The 16,110-nt window shown below is 35.1% G+C and overlaps 1 protein-coding gene across 1 annotated transcript in view; it reads left to right on the forward strand.

Annotated features, from left to right (window-relative positions):
- LOC116178295 (unconventional myosin-XV-like) overlaps positions 1–16,110 on the forward strand; it is a 57,719-nt gene that overhangs the window by 28,247 nt on the left and 13,362 nt on the right.

The raw sequence follows: 16,110 nt of genomic DNA on the forward strand, positions 1-16,110 counted from the left end.
TATAAGCATTACCGTTCTTAACAGTTTCAAAATTGTGAATACGCCGGTTTTTTGCTTTTTTTTTGAGGAATAACTGCATAATTGCATGCGAAGGTTTCGGTGTAGACGAAACGTCATTGTCGGTTACAGAACTCGAAGAAAGTCGTTTTACACCTGTCTGCACGGATTTATATTTATAAACGTTTTTGGTCTCTGACCCCAAATTGGTGCTTAGTTTCTTTAAGCTTGGAAATTTATAGATAAATTGCGGTCGATAGGATTTATGGCAACAATCAATCCAGAAATCAACGTCCAAGAAAATGAATTTTCTTCTACGGTGGAAGGAGAAGAACTTGTTTCATTTTATTTGGCTCAGTGAAACGGATGAATAAATTGTTCAGTAATTTCGTTTAATTTCTAATTTTTATCGCACCCAATTGGGAGTAGTGTGTATCGGTATGCGTCTAAGGGAAATAAAAAGAAAAGTGATTTATTGGAAGTATTTATATGTAACGTTATTAATTGCGCCCATCATTTATGTAAGTGATCGACGATATGAGAAATGCGTGTTACAAACGGAGAGAAATTTATGGGATCGTTCTTCGCACTTTATGAACGTGATCGCATGAATTAGTAATAGAAACTGCATTTATTGTTCCAGGTCCAATTCAAAACTTTTCTTGCTGTAGAAATTTCACGAAATAGTCACTATGTCTTCCACCAACCCTCAGTTCTTAAAATTAACCTGCAGTTCTTTCCGAACCAGATCACAAAAACCTCATATCATATACTGGAGGGTATTCCATGGTATAAGTTATCGAATGAAAAAAGAACGAACAAAGTATCTTGAAAATTGTAACAGTAGGACCCTGAGTAGGACAGACGGACGGACGGTAAGCATCTTCCAACAATGCGCTTTATGTGCACAAGAGTTGTGTACAATTTATACTTGGCAACCCTTATTACATCGATAAAAAGGGTACATCCCTAACCGTATTGAGAGTTTAGTGAATTTTCAATGTAAATCCTTTCTTGCTTATAGCATTTATTTACTGATAAGTGATAGGGAGTGAGACTTTTGCGGGGATCTTAGACAGAATTTTCGTTTAGCGAATTCAGTAACAATCCCTATTTCATTTACCAAAAAGATACCATCCCTATCCATACTGAAATTACGTAAATTTCAAAGAAAATGCTTTCCTGCTTGTCACTTAGGTACTCATTGATTCTTTGCGGGGACCAAATTTACTGATTCGTATAAATTTTAGAAGTTTTATTAGAAACCCCAGTTATCTACATAAAAAGATGGAACCCATATATGCATATTAAAATTTCCTCATTTTTTTCTTAAATTGAACTTCATCGAAATTTGCATAGGAAATTGGCACAAATAGGGTGATTGGGCCACATTTTAGTGCACTTTTGGATAGGTACGTTTAAAACTAAGTGCTTTACCGGGTTTTTTTGAACGAGTACCAATCTCCTGAGTGCCAATCTGGGGCAAAATCTCCTCGAGGGTAATGATATTTAATGATCCTCTCTGTATAAAAAGTTGTACAGATTTTCGAATGTTTCTATAAATCTTGGAAGTTTTTGGGAAATCTCTTTTGAAACCTTCTCCAGGAATTTCAGTAGAAATCTTCTTCAAAATAGTTTTGGAGATATTAGAAATGTCCTTAGATCTTAGAATTAAATCTTCTTTAGAACTAATGAGTTTCTTCTCTCTACGCTTCTCTCAATGTTCCAAACCTTCGTAGTTTGTAATTGTTTCTCTCCTTTCTCCCAATTCGAAACCTTTTAATTTTAGAATCTATTTTGAAACTTGAAATTTTCGACTTCTTAATCTTCCGAATTTTCCAAGCGTTCCTTCTTCCAGTATTCCAAGACTTCGTAGTCTGGAAATGTTTTCCTCCTTTTTTCCAATGTCTTCGTTTCTCCCAATTTTCAAAGCCTTCTCTAAATATTTTTCTTCCTTTTCCCAACACTGTCCATCTAGAAATTTTTTGAATCATGACATTTTCGAAATCTTCTTTATCTTCAGAATCATTTTGTTTTTCTAGTGTTTCTACGCTTCTCCCTATATTCGGAGTCTCCGTAGTCTTTAAATGTTATCCCTCTTATTCCCAATTGAAAACCCTACTTTAGAAGCTTTTTAAATCTTGAGCTTTTAGAAGAATTTTCCCCTTCTTCTAATATTTTAAACTTTCATAGTGTCTAAATGTTCCTCTCCTCTTTCCCAATTGGAAATCCTTTCAATTTAGGGTTTTTTATTCATGAAATTTTAGATTTTCCACGCTTTTCCTAATATTCCAAGCCCTCTGAGTCTCTAAATGATTTTCTCCTTTTTCCTTTGATTTTGGAAACTTGTTTGAATCTTGAAATTGTCGAGATCTTCTTTATCTTCAGAATCATTTATTTTTTTCTAGTGTTTCTACGCTTCTCCCTATATTCGGGGTCTCCGCAGTCTTTAAATGTTATTCTGCTTATTCCCAATTAAAAACCCTTTTACTTTAGAAGCTTTTTAAATCTTGAGCTTTTAGAAGAATTTTCCCCTTCTTCTAATATTTTAAACTTTCGTAGTCTCTAAATGTTCCTCTCCTCTTTCCCAATTGAGAATCCTTTCAATTTAGGGTTTTTTATTCATGAAATTTTAGATTTTCCACGCTTTTCCTAATATTCCAAGCATTCTGAGTCTCTAAATGATTTTCTCCTTTTTCCTTTGATTTTGGAAACTTGTTTGAATCTTGAAATTGTCGAGATCTTCTTTATCTTCAGAATCATTTATTTTTTCTAGTGTTTCTACGCTTCTCCCTATATTCGGAGTCTCCGCAGTCTTTAAATGTTATTCTTCTTATTCCCAATTGAAAACCCTTTTACTTTAAAAGCTTTTTAAAACTTGAGCTTTTGGAAGAATTTTCCCCTTCTTCTAATATTTTAAACTTTCGTAGTCTCTAAATGTTCCTCTCCTCTTTCCCAATTGAGAATCCTTCCAATTTAGGGTTTTTTATTCATGAAATTTTAGATTTTCCACGCTTTTCCTAATATTCCAAGCATTCTGAGTCTCTAAATGATTTTCTCCTTTTTCCTTTGATTTTGGAAACTTTTATGAATCTTGAAATTGTCGAGATCTTCTTGATCTTCAGAATCATTTATTTTTTCTAGTGTTTCTACGCTTCTCCCTATATTCGGAGTCTCCGCAATCTTTAAATGTTATTCTTCTTATTCCCAATTGAAAACCCTACTTTAGAAGCTTTTTAAATCTTGAGCTTTTAGAGGAATTTTCCCCTTGTTCTAATAATTTAAACTTTCCTAGTCTCTAAATGTTCCTCTCCTCTTTCCCAATTGGAAATCTTTTTAATCTTGAAATTTTAGTTTTTCCAAGCTTTTCCTAATATTCCAAGCCTTCTGAGTCTCTAAATGTTTTTCTCCTTTTTCCCAATTGGAAAGCCTTTGATTTTGGAAACTTTTTTGAATCTTGAACTTGTCGAGGTCTTCTTTATCTTCAGAATCATTTATTTTTTCTAGCTTTTCTACGCTTCTCCCTCTATTCGGAGTCTCCGCAGTCTCTAAATGTTTTTCTTCTTGTTTTGTATTTAGGTATCCTGGATATATACACATATAACGGAAGGATACTGAAATACATTTATTGCAAAACTATTACATTAAAGAAACGCGTGAGCTCTTTGACTTGCATTACGCGACTGGTGCAAGTCTGCTATCAGATAACAATTTCCCAAATACATATCATTCCTCCCTCACATAACATAAGTTATTTTATTGCGAACCAGTCAGGAGGTTTTCTGTTTCTGGTTGGGCGCAACATACTTCTAGAGTTAGTTACTACAAAATCATCTGCAATTGTTTCAGCTTCCCTAATTGGTTCCGGAGAACTAGCCTTTCCAACTGCAGATTCCTCTACTACAACATCATCAACATTTTTAACAATAGTTGCATTTGAATCAACAGTCAAAGGACGTGAATAATAATCTAATAAATCGTCATCATCGTAAGAAGGTCCTTTGATTATTTGATCCGAATGTCTTCTCCAGATAAGGTTTTCGTTAGTTAATGTCTTATAGTTTCGAGGTCCGTTTTGTTCTACAATTTCTGCAGGTACCCAACTCGGTTTAGCACGTCGATAATCGCGCACAAAAACACGATCACCTTTTTTAAAATTGCCTCTCGCACTCACATTATTACGTTTCACTTCCGCACTGTTTCTTGTTAGTCTCTTCGGATCTCTCCCTCGTTCCTCTTTACGTAAATGCTGCCGCTTCAGCTGCTCTTCCGGTAAAATGAGGTCCAATCGCATGCGTAGCTTTCTTCCTATCAAGAGTTCAGCTGGAGTAACACCCGTACTACTGTGAATGCTGTTCCTGTAGTGCAATAGGAAACGGTTTAATGCCGCAAAAAGATCTGTGGAATTCCTTTCTTCCATGGCCCTTAATATATGAGTTTTTACAGTACGTACCGAAACCTCTGCTAACCCATTTGTGGCAGGATGATATGGTGGTGGTGTAATATGCTGAATTCCATTCATATATAGAAAATGCTTGAAACATTCCGACACGAATGAACGTCCGTTATCAGTTACTACGATCTTTGGCAATCCCCACCGACTAAATATTTCTCGTAGCTTATCTACTGTATTTTCCGAAGTAATGTTCTTCATATAAACAACTTCTATCCACTTCGAATGGAAATCTACCACAATCATGAACATTTTATTATGCAGTGGACCAAAAAAATCAATATGCACCCTTTCCCACGGCTGTTCAGTTTTTGGCCACTCAATCACTTCAGCTTTCGGCGGACTGTTTCTGTGTTTAGAGCAAGCTAAACAATTTTTGCAAAATTCTTCGACGTTTTTATCGCACGAAGGCCACCATACAAATGATCTAGTTAATGATTTACTCTTAACTATTCCCATGTGTGTCGAATGTATCTCTTTTAAAACTTCTTTCCTGCAACGTGATGGTATGATTAACCGATGTCCCCACATCAATAGGTTATCTTCTATTGTAATTTGGTCTCGCCTAATATAATAAGGTTTCAGTTCCTCTTCTTTGCAGTCACTTGGCCAACCTTGTGACGCAAATTCGAATACCTTTCGCAATATTTCGTCGTTCCTAGTTTCCTCTTGAATAACTTTCTTATCAAGCCGAAAAATATCTTGTTTTTCTATTAAATTTAAGTAGGTAAAGTTTTCGTCGTCGTCGTCCAAGTAATTTTTCATCTCGGTTTGATTGTCTTCAATCAATCTAGATAAACAATCTGCTACATTTTTATCCGATTTAACGTATTCAATGGTGTAATCAAACGCTGACAAAAATACAGCATATCGTTGTAAACGGTTTGCTGCCATTATCGGAATACCTTTCTTTGGCCCAAAAATCGACAAAAGAGGTTTATGATCGGTGACTAATACAAAATGACGACCATACAGGTACTGCGTAAATTTTGATACACCAAAAATTATGCTATAAGCTTCTTTATCTATTTGAGAATAAGCCCTCTGAGTGGTTGTCAAAATTTTAGACGCAAAAGCTATTGGCCTTTCTTTTCCATTTTCGTATCGGTGTGTCAAAATTGCACCCACTGCGGTTGAAGAAGCGTCCACTGTCAACTTTACAGGAACTGCAGAGTCGTAGTGTGCTAATACATGTTTAGAAGATATCGTTTTCTTCAAAGTCTCAAATGCTTGATCGCAGGTTTTATTCCAAATCCAAGAACTTTCGTCTTTTAACAACCTATAAAGTGGTTCACACATACTGGCAAAATTTGGAATAAAAGCACGATAATAATTAAACATTCCTAATACTGACTTTAATTCCGATTTATTTCTAGGAGGTATAGCTTTTAGTAATGCATCTACCTTTTCAGTAGAAGGTCTGAGCCCTTCTTCATCTATTACAAACCCTAAGTAATTAACAGATTTTTGAAAAAAATTGCATTTTTCTCTTCGCACTGTTAATCCATACTTCTCTAATTTATTAAGCACCAAATCTATTCTAAGAAGATGTTCTTCCTTATTTCTTCCCGCGATTAAGATATCGTCAAGGAAACACGTAACGCCTTCCAACCCAATTAAAACTTTCTCCATTATTAATTGAAAAATGGATGGAGCTGTTTTAATTCCATACGGCATTCGGTTATACGCAAATAAACCCAAGTGTGTACTTATGGTTGATAACAATTTGGCCTGTTCGCTTAATAAAATTTGTTGATAAGCCGAACTTAAATCAATTTTGGTAAAATATTTACCACCCGCTAATTTGGAAAATAAGTCCTCGATTCTGGGTAGAGGGTAGCTCACATTTTTCAAATATGGATTTAGTGTGATTTTATAATCACCACATATTCGGACAGATCCATCTCTCTTCAATACCGGGACGATAGGTGTTCCCCATTCGCTCATGACTATTGGAGATAGGACGTTTTCAGACACTAGCCTATTAATTTCGCGTTCCACCTTTTCTTTTAACGAGAAGGGAAGTGGACGGGGTTTAAAAAATTTGGGTTCAGTCCCTATTTTAAGTTTTAAATCGACCACTGCTTCCGTAAAAGTGCCTAATTTATTATTAAATACTTGAGGGTATTTATAAATTAGTTTCTCCACGTCGCCGCCAAACAGGTTCACATTATTAATTACTTTAAAATTTTGCTGATTTTTACAAAACCAATCACGTCCCAAAATTGGTGGTCCACCATACTTAATTACAAAAATATTTATTGGATGCCTATTGTTTGAGCATGTGATTGTCATTGACGCGACACCTAGTGGAGTAGGTAATAATTTCACCACTGTAACCTTTTAATTTAATTTTCGTTCTTTCCAAAATTTCGTCTGGAAAAAGTGTATCAAATAAAAACTCGTTCATTGCAGATACCGCGGAACCCGTATCCAGTTCAAATTGCAAATACACATTATTTAAACACGCATCAACTAAAATTGGTTCGCCACTCTCTGTGTCTTTAATAGTGCGAATGGGTAACAAAAATTGATTGTTAATGTCTAAACTGTACAATGTGTCCAGGTCATCGTCTACGTCCACAAAATGAGAGTTTGCGGTTTTCCGTGGTTGAATGTTTTTGTTGGCGCAAACACTCTGTAAGTGTCCTTTTCTACCACATTTGTGGCAATGATAGTTTTTGTAATTACACGCTGTAGATGCATGTGAATTTTTCCCACATACTCTACACTTAGTGTTTACGTCTTTGTCCCAATTACTAAATTTAGACTTCTTACCTTGCTGGTTGTTGAAACGTTTACCTTTCCCTACCAGATGTACGTCCAAAGGCTCTGGTTTTACGGCCGTCTCACTTTTTCGAGAAGTTGATGCTGCTCCGGGGTTTTGGTTATTGACACGTCGGTAGAAAAAATCCGCTTGATCATTGGCTATTTGATGTGATCTAGTGGCTTCTAGTGTTTCGTACGTCTTCGCCTGTTTCTCCGCTTCTTGAAACGTAACACTTTCCTCGCTTAGAAACAATTTGTCTTTAATTTTCCCGTCATTATAACCGATAATAAATTTATCACGTAAAATCATGTTTAAAGAATTACCGAAGTTACAATACGTTGCTAATCTACGAACACGCGCTGCCCAATCACTACACAATTCATGTTTTTCCTTACGCGCCCCGTAAAATTGTTCCTTTTCCGCGAATATTGCACGTTTTGGATTAAAATGGTTATTGAATAACTCCACTAAACTATCGAAATCTTTTTCTTCCGGTTTATCCGGCATGCAAAGATCCAACATTAAAGAAAACGCGTTATCACTTAACGCATTTAAAAATAAAGCACGTTGTTTATCGGCCTTATCGATATTATTGGCAGAATAATATTGTTTCATTTTACGCACAAAAAGGTCCCATTGATGAACGTTTGGGTCAAATTCGTGTAAATTGCCGTGCACGTTTTCAACTTTAACCGGATTTAATGCCATTTTAATTCACAATTTTCCACTGTTCCAATCACTAATCAAGACACTCGTCGCCACTGTTTTGTATTTAGATATCTGGATATATACACATATAACGGAAGGATACTGAAATACATTTGACAAAACGATTCTTCTTTATCTTCAGAATCATTTTTTTTTCTAGCTTTTCTACGCTTCTCCCTCTATTCGGAGTCTCCGCAGTCTCTAAATGTTTTTCTTCTTATTCCCAATTGAAAACCCTTTTACTTTAGAAATTTTTTTAAATCTTGAGCTTTTAGAAGAATTTTCCCCTTCTTCCAATTTGTTAAACTTTCGTAGTCTCTAAATGCTCCTCTCCTCTTTCCCAATTGGAAATCCTTTCAATTTAGGGTTTCTTAATATTGAAATTTTAGATTTTCCACGCTTTTCCTAATATTCAAAGCCTTCTGAGTCTCTAAATGTTTTTCTCCTTTTTCCCAATTGGAAACCCTTTGATTTTGGAATCTTTTTTGAATCTTGAAATTGTCGAGATCTTCTTTATCTTCAGAATCATTTATTTTTTCTAGTTTTTCTACGCTTCTCTCTCTATTCGGAGTCTCCGCAGTTTTTAAATGTTATTCTTCTTATTCCCAATTGAAAACCCTATTACTTTATAAATTTTTTTAAATCTTGAGCTTTTAGAAGAATTTTCCTCTTCTTTCAATTTTTTAAACTTTCGTAGTCTCTAAATGTTCCTCTCCCCTTTCCCAATTGGAAACCCTTTCAATTTAGGGTTTTTTAATCTTAAAATTTTAGATTTTCTTCGTTTTTCCTAATATTCCAAGCCTTCTGAGTCTCTAAATGTTTTTCTCCTTTTTCCCAATTGGAAACCCTTTGATTTTAGAAACTTTTTTGATTCTTGAAGTTTTCGATTTTTTCTCAATCTTCGCTTCTATGAATATTTCGAGCCTTCGCAGTCTCTAAATTTTATTCTTCTTATTCCCAATTGAAACTCCTTTTAATTTAGAAACTTTTTTTGATCTTGAGTTTTTAGAAGAATTTTCCCCTTCTTCCAATATTTTAAACTTTTGTATAGTCTCTAAATGTTCCTCTCCTCTTTCCCAATTGGAAATCCTTTCAATCTTGAAATTTTCAATTTAATCGTAATCTTCAGAATTTGCCCAAGTGTGTCTATGTATCTTTCAATATTTTAAGCCTTCGTAGTCTGCAAACGTTCTTCTCCTCGTTCCCAATTAGAAACCCTTTCAATTTAGAGTTTTTTTTAATCTTGAAATTTTAGATTTTTTGTTAACCTTCAGAATTTTTCCGAGTGTATCTACGCTTTTCCTAATATTCCAAGGCTTCGGAGTCTCAAAATGTTTTTCTCCTTTTTCCCAATTTGAAACCCTTTAATTTTAGAAACTTTTATGAATCTTGAAATTTTCGATTTCTTCTTGATCTTCAGAATCATTTATTTTTTCTAGTGTTTCTACGCTTCTCCCTATATTCGGAGTCTCCGCAATCTTTAAATGTTATTCTTCTTATTCCCAATTGAAAACCCTACTTTAGAAGCTTTTTAAATCTTGAGCTTTTAGAGGAATTTTCCCCTTGTTCTAATAATTTAAACTTTCCTAGTCTCTAAATGTTCCTCTCCTCTTTCCCAATTGGAAATCTTTTTAATCTTGAAATTTTAGTTTTTCCAAGCTTTTCCTAATATTCCAAGCCTTCTGAGTCTCTAAATGTTTTTCTCCTTTTTCCCAATTGGAAACGCTTTCATTTTAGAAACTTTTTTGAATCTTGAAATTTTCGATTTCTTCTTAATCTTCAGAATCATTTATTTTTCTAAGTGTTTCTACGCTTCCCTCAATATTCCAAACCTTCCCAGTCTCTAAATGATATTCTACTTTTTCCAAATTAAAATCCCCTTTACTTTAGAAACTTTTTTGAATCTTGAAATTTTCAATTTAATCGTAATCTTCAGAATTTGTCCAAGTGTTTCTATGCTTCTTCCAATATTTTAAGCCTTCGTAGTCTCTAACTGTTCCTCTCCTCTTTTCCAAATGGAAACCCTTTCAATTTAGAGTTTTTTTTAATTCTAAAATTTTAGATTTTTTTTGTTAACCTTGTCCGAGTGTTTCTACGCTTTTCCTAATATTCCAAGGCTTCGGATTCTCAAAGTGTTTTTCTCCTTTTTCTCAATTTGAAACGCTTTGACTTTAGAGACTTTTTTGAATCTTGAAATTTTAGAGTTTTTCTTAACCGTCAGAATTTTTCAGAGTGATTCTACGCATTTCCAAGTCTTCGTAGTTTCTAAACATTTTTCTCCTTTTTCCCAATTGGAAACCCTTTGACTTTAGAACTTTTTTGAATCTTGAAATTTTCGATTTCTCCTTAATCTTCGAGATCATTTATTTTTCCGAGTATTCCTACATTTTTCCCAATTTTCCAAGCCTCGGTAATATTTTTCTTCCTTTTCCCAATTGGATTTCTTTGGGAATTCACAAGGAGAATGTCCTCAGGATTATAGGCTATTTGCCAGATTAGGTTTTTTTAAATTTACAATGTCGAACAAGCCGAAGGAAATCTTTTGAAATTGTTTTTGGAAAACCGCTCAGATTGAACCTAGAACTCTTATCCTGCAAATGAAGCGACATGAAAACCTGAGAAGTTTCTTTAGAAATCCTTTTGGAAATGTCCTCGGAAGATTTCTGGAAAGAATTCTTGAAAAACCTTTCCTGTCTTTCCTATTTTAGAGAACACGCGTGCTAAGAGAAAAATCGAATCATCGAGTTTATAATCACACACGAAATGTGATTTCAACCGCTTTTTTCGGCACTAGTTTTTCTGTGGCAAGTGGAAAACCGTTTCCCTAGGCCCTAGGGAAATGCGCGTGTCAATTTATAACTTACTTATTGATGGGGATCAATGTAAATTTAATCCAATATCGTACACCAATTGATCCAAAACAGTGTTTCAATCGCCTATGATCTTTCGTTGCTAATCTTTTAGGGGAATTTTCCAAAGGAAAAAATTTCCCTCACGTGATGGTTGTGTCCGTCTGTCTGTCTGTTCCCCATCTAACTCGAGAACGAAAAGAGACCGCGATGTCCTCGGGGATGTCAAACCTTCGCCAGTCGATTTGCACGAGTTCAAGGATCAGTGCCATTGAATATGAGCCGGATCAAAAGTCTGCTTTCCGAATACGAGCCGAGTGGCTAAAAATTCCCCTACTAAAAACCGTATGCGTTTGATACGGACTGATTTGTCTCATGATCGGGTAACATTATAAAGGATGATTGCGGGTGATTTGTTAATTTTCATGAAGGCCTAAAGTGTGGCGCGAATGGTAACGGCCACAGAAGTCCTTGCAAGCGGAATTGCTTAACGAAATTTCACAGTCGAGTTTGCAAGAAACCGCAAATGTAGTTAGGTACCTATGTACAAAAATGTTATAATTACCCTTTTTAACATGCTCGATTTCATCACAGTTTCAAGTTTCTATTTCTCAAACATAATTGCGATTGCGCGTATTTGCTACGTTTTTGTGTTTGTACGAAAGTAAAACGGGTTCAACCTTTCTACAAAGCGGCCCGAAACAATGAACACGTGAGAGAAGGAACCAGAATTATTATTAGCTTCCGGTTACGCTATTTCGCAGTCCAGTTTCCTCGGCGGCCACCTTATAATTTCAATTCGAAGTACTTGAACCTTCTTACATGCATACGTCCATTACGCTACAAGAATATTAATTATTCAAAAAAGTGTGTATGTGTGTTATTCGGTCTGTGGCGTACCTAATCTTGCATAATTACACATTGTTTGCCCTTATTTATTGGGTAGTTGGCAACCTAATATTTGCGACCGATAACGGCGTGTCGTTTCCGTTTTTCTCGAGAAAGTTTTGGAACATCGTCCGAGACATAATTGGTAGAGGTCAATCGTAGCCTATGGCCCTTTATCATTTATTAGCATAAATGAGAAAATTAAAATCGTGACACACTATTCGCCGAGGATTGTTACGGGACGAGATCAACGCGCTGAACTCTGGCGCGATGGACCACCTCCTTTGGATGAAGATTCGTGTTATAACGCAACGATTATCAAAATTACTCGACAATTGCTCGTTTTTGCAGTAAACCGGGCCGTTAGAAAGTGTTAAACTGACGTAAGGCAGTTGGTGAACGTGTTGACACAATATGGCTCGAATACACTCATCCAATTCCACTAGAAACATTTAGAAATGACACTATTAAAAGCACCCTTGACTTTAGGTAGTGGATCGTAATCCATTATGCTTTATTTTTAAGACTCCATCATGACATACCTACTCTGTATGGTGGATGCAATTAGTGGGGGGGAGGAATTTGTCATCATCGAGCTCAAGTTCATCTGGAAGAAGGCGCAATCACTATTGTTAGACGAGTTTTAGGGGTGGGTACCTATATATCTTATAATAATAATAATGTATATTTTGCCCAACAGATGAGTATCCAATTAACGGACAAAATTCATATAACAAATAAGCAAGCAAGTAACAAAAAGAGAAATTTAAATATCCGAGTAGAATAACAATAAATAAATTTAAAAATACACTATATAACAAAGACAAAAAATATTTAACATTTCTTATAATATTAATTATTAACAATGAAAATCTAAAAATTGAACCTTTGGCAAATACAAAATATCATAGTATCTTATAGTAAAGGGCCATTAGATCTCCGCCTCTTATTTATTTAGCATAGCCAAGTGCACGTTGCCTTAAATAATAAGGTACTTTTGTCCTACTTAGAATTAGTACAGTAGGTAGATATAATAAGGAATGTGTTTTCTAAAATGGCGTAGGTTTTCGAACGAAGTACTCCTCTGTCTTCGGCTTGACGATACCACAATCGCACGCGATGAATTCAAATGAAGCGATTAACCGCCTTAAAAGAATTAATCAATAGAAATATAGGTTAAATAATGTACGATTCAATATCGAGCGATAGGTAGCATTTACCATTTTTTCATGGTCGTCTACAATCACATTCCATTCTTAATAGAAACAAATACGTTGACGGTGTCTTCTTTCAATGTCAGGCTTTAAGAGAATTCCGATGTCTTCGTCGTTTAAAATCTTCGTTCGAATATAGGGCCAATGGTGGAAAATGTGTGGAAATAATATGGTAGTTCTTCGTCTTTAGCATGCCCCTCCCCAGCTACATAGAATTAGTGTACGCAGATAATATTCTCCATGGGGCACAGCATGGGATTCGCTCCATAACTATTTAATGAGAAGAAGAGAGATAGGGAGGGAAGGTTCTAACGTCATGAAGTGTTTGGGGACATTTCTGGTTACCAGCATCATCAGATTTATTTTCATATTCGGGAGGTACCAGAAGGTTGCTTCTATTTTTTGATCGATTCCAAGGAAACGGAAAATCTAAGACGGCCAAAGAAACGCCCAATCTGAAGGTACCGAAGAATCGGAAAAATCCAGGGAAAAATCCAAAGCTGCGGAGCAGATACAATGAAAATCAAGAACCTTGCGAATCTCAAGAGAAGAATTTGACAAAATTTAAAGAATCTTATTATTTATTATTTATTATAATTAATATATAATATATAATATATAATTAATATAATTATAATTAAATCTTGCAATGGTTTTTATATTTTTGTTGTTCTTCTGTAGATATTTTTTCTATTCGATTGATTTGGTATTGTAATTGGTTGTCTTTGTCTCTGTCCTTCATAATCATTGGTATATTTACTCCCTCTCTCCTTAATCTTTCCGCCTCACCTTCTGCATACCCATTCCTTTGGAAATATCTTCTTCTTTCTTCTGTCCACTTTGCTCTTTTGGTGTTCTTTCTCTCCTTGAGAGTTTCTAGTAACCCGTTTTCTCTTCTTTCTTCGTATTTAACTGCTCTATATCCCGCTTCTACTCTCATCTTATCTTGTTTGGTTTCCTCCAGAAGTATGTACGTTCTTTTCTTTTCTTTTGCCAATCCTAGGATCCATTTTAGGTATTTGTTTTGTATCCGCACGATGTCCTCTATCGCTTTCCACCCCCATATTTCTGCCCCGTACATCACTGTGCTTTTGATCAGGTAGTCGAGCATCATTTTTTTGATTCTATAGTTGTTTTTGAATTTTCTTTCTGCTATGCTCCATATCTGCGGTACTAATCCATTTGCTTTTTTCTTTATTTGTCTTATGTGAGCACTCCGTTTTTCATTAGTGTGTACCCAAGGTATTTAAAGTTCGAATCTTCTATTTTTCTTCCTTCGATTTTCCACGATGTCTCGTCCTTATTCTTCTTTCTTCCTTTTGCAAAAACCATTATTTTTGATTTTTCTGTGTTCATTATGAATTTCTTTCTTCTTGCGTACCTTTCTAACTGTGTGATCATTTCCTTCATTTTTGATTGCTTTGTTGCAAGGAGCACCATGTCATCCGCGTATGTTAATGACCATATCTTTTGTCCTCCAATTTTTATTCCTCCTGCTTGCCATTTTCTTAATGCTTCTTCCAGGTTTGCCACATAAATATTGAAAAGGGTTGCACTTGCCTAGAGTCCATTTTCCGTCCAAAAATAGGCTGTGTGTTTGTTATTGATTTTAACTTTACTCTTTGTTTCTCTATAGATTTCTTTAATCCTTTCTATTGTGTTGCTGTCGTTATTTTTCTATTCCAAGCTCTTATAATATAATTCGTTCCTGTCTAGATTATCGAACGCTGCTTTTAAATCTATGAATAGGGCGTAGACTTTACCTCCTTTCTTTTCCAGTTCTTGTTGTACTACGTGATTTATTATGTATATGTTGTCTATCGTCCCCCTTTCCTTCCTAAAGCCCATTTGTGTTTCATATAGTATTCCTCTACTTCTTCATTTAAGCGGTTGTTTAGTATTTTAGCGTTAAGTTTGTATGTTGACTTTAGGAGTGTGATTCCCCTATGGTTTTTGATGTCATCTTTGTTTCCTTTTTTGGGCATATTTCTCCTTCTTTCCGGAAATCCTCCCCCTCCCCATACCCTGTTAATAATTTTTCTGATTTGCTGTTTCACGTTTCCCGGCGCATATATTATCATTTCATTTGTTATTTGGTCTGGTCCAGGAGCTTTCTTTTTTTTAATCTTTGCTATTTCTGCTTCCATTTCTTCTTCCCCTACTTCTTCATCCTCCTTTCACTTCTTCTTTTTGTTTTTTCCCCTCTGAAGCTTATCTGTCCGTTTAAACTTTGTATAAAGTAGATTTTCGCTTCTTATTCTCCAATGTCGTCCAGTATTCCTTCTTTATTTTTCCTCCCTTTGTTTCCACACTTCATTTTTGTTTTTGATGTCTTGTATTTCTCTTATTTCTCTTTTTGTAATTCTTTTTTGCGTTTGCACGTATCCTTATATTCTTTCTTCTTTCTTCTGTACTCTTCGTCTGTGTCTTTTCCTGTTTTCCAATCCATTAGGGCTTTTTTTGTAATTTTTTTCTCTTTACATTCTGTGCCCCGCCACTTGCTTCGTCCTGGTGTCCAGTTGTTTAAAGAATCTTATGAAAAAGTGGAATTGTAATAGCCACATTGATATGAAGAATCTGTTAAAGCTAACGAAGACGACGAACTTCGAGAGTAGAAACTGAATTTAAACGATAGGAAGAATCCCAAGAAGTGAAATAATCGAATCTGATGGAAGGATTCCAAGCATTTAAAGGGCGCAATGCGAAGAAAACTCGAATAATTTGAGTTTTCTAAAGAAGAATTCTACTTAAAAAAATAAAGCAGATATTTGCATTCAAATACATGGAAGAATGGAAAACTCCGATGGGAAGAAATTAAACAGTATTAAAAACCTTAGAAATCTGAAGAACGTTGTGAATTTCAAAAACTGGAAGGATTTCAAGAAACGGTATAATTGGAAGAAGCGGGAGTATCATGCGAAGAATTCAAAAATTCGAACGATTTTGAAGGAGATCTGATGGATCAGACAAATTTGCAAGGTCTAAGGATTTGAAGAAGATGGAAAATTAAAAAATAGAAGAATTGAAATTTTCTCTACGAGAAGCATTTTAACTATAGATAAAATTAAAAAAAAATAATGTATGGGAAATTGGATGAAGAAAATTAGAAGTTGGGTAAGGGCGTAAAAGTTAAAGCAACCGCCAAATCGGGAGAATTCGAAAAAGTAAGAAAATTTGAGAATTCGGATCACAGGAATCTAAAGAATTTGAAGAGATATGGAAGCATTTAAA

Source organism: Photinus pyralis, unplaced genomic scaffold, assembly GCF_008802855.1.
Source record: "Photinus pyralis isolate 1611_PpyrPB1 unplaced genomic scaffold, Ppyr1.3 Ppyr1.4_LG8, whole genome shotgun sequence".
Taxonomy (NCBI): Eukaryota; Metazoa; Arthropoda; class Insecta; order Coleoptera; family Lampyridae; genus Photinus; species Photinus pyralis.